Consider the following 1,888-nt stretch of genomic DNA (forward strand, 5'->3'; position numbering starts at 1 on the left):
TTCCCATTTTATTTGTGCCCATGCATGTGAGAGTACATCCTCCATCGTTCTACATTGATATTTGGTTAGCTCTTTGTACAAGTCGCCATCTGGGAGTAAATCTCTCTTGAATGCTGATATGGCAGTAGACATGCTGCAACTTGGTATTGACAGCTTCTCCTTGTTGAATCATCCCACATAGGCACATATTGATTCATCTCTCTTCTGTCGCACCTCATAAAGGTCATCTGCTGTCTTTTCGAGATTCATGCTGCTTGCAAATTGTTCAACAAAAAGATCTGTTAATGATGCAAATGAATTTATTGAGCCGTTTGGCAAGTTGATAAACCACTGAAGCGCCCGTAAGGCATGAGCCAAATCCTTTGCACATGGTAGCTTCTTGATATTCTCTTTGAATGGCCGTCGTGAATATTCGTTGTTTGTATTGTGCTATGTGGTTATCTGGGTTGGATGATCCATGATACATCTTCATTGTTGGTAGCACGAATTTTCTCGGCATCTCAGTGAGTGCGATCTCATCAGAGAACGGTGTGTTAGCATACGAATGTAAGTTGCTCTTCCAGATTGGCTGAGCTACACCTGGTAGTCGTTCGATCATCCCTTCCATCTCTCCAAACCGTTTGTTGAACATTGCTTCCAAGTGGGCGAATTGTCAATGCTCGATTCCTGTCATGCGCGGTGTGTTGACAACTCCTTGTTGATCCAAATTTTCTTCTTGGATAAGGCTTTCACGTGCCTGCCTTGTGTCAGGGTTTCCTCCGCCGTTCTCTTCCTGATGAGGAGTTTCTAACCGTTCGTCTCCTGTTGTGGGTGTTCAATTATTGGTTCTAGGCGTTGAGTTAAGGTCTTGCATCCGATTCACTTGCACGCCGTGATATCTAGAGCTTGCTTCGGTAAAAACTCTCCCTGCTGTCACGAGCGAAGAGTTCTCCTCCAGTAGCCTAGCGTTGTTTGCCTCGATCTGTTATAGCTTCTGCACTGCCTCGTTCAGCTTAGTAGTCAGGACTTCAAGCTGAGCGGTGACATTTGCATCAATTGTTAGTCGTATCTCCTCCGTTTTATGTCATCTCACGTAGTTTACTCTAGCCCTTCCTTCTAGCGCCAATTGTTTGGGCAAAAGTAATCAATTACTTTAGAGACTACGGAAACAAGAAATAGATGTTGAATAGTCTTTTTTATTGATCAAACTATCGAGCTCAAATACAAGAGTTTAAGACACAACGAGTCAATTTTGGAACCCTAGCAATGCTTTGGAATTGAGTCGTATGGCTGTGTTTTAGGTCTCTTGTTCTGCTCTTCATTTCGTCCCATATCATGTCGACATCGCTCCCTATTTATAGGATTTGGGTTTGAGTAACCGCCTCATCATGAGATAAAGTCGTTCTGAATATTCTCTCCACGAGATTGAGTCAAATATTTTCTTGATAATGTCGTAGCAAATCAGAGTCGGTCAAAAAGTCCAATTACAGCCCGTATTGACTCGTCGTTCGTTGTTACAGCCCGTACTGGCTCGTTAATTATTGTGTTGGCCCGTATCGGCTCGATGTTTGCCACTACGGTCCGTATTGGCTCGATGTTCGCCGTTACGGCCCATATTGGCTTGATGCTTGTCGTTACGGCTCATATTGGCTTGATGCTTACCATTACGGCCGGTACTGACTTAATGTTTACCGTTACGGTCGGTATTAACTCAATGTTCTATAGAATGCATAATTCTCTATTCTTTATAGAATATATCATAAAGATAATACAATTTATCTATTATAATTTATATGATTAAAATTATGCCCAACATTAAGATAATTTATTTTTCTTTTAAAAAGTATCATATATATTTAACTTTTAAAAAATTCAACTAATCATACAGAAGACTGTAAAATAAATGATT

Source organism: Camelina sativa, chromosome 5 (genome assembly GCF_030686135.1).
Source record: "Camelina sativa cultivar CO46 ecotype springtype chromosome 5, ASM3068613v1".
Classification (NCBI taxonomy): Eukaryota; Viridiplantae; Streptophyta; class Magnoliopsida; order Brassicales; family Brassicaceae; genus Camelina; species Camelina sativa.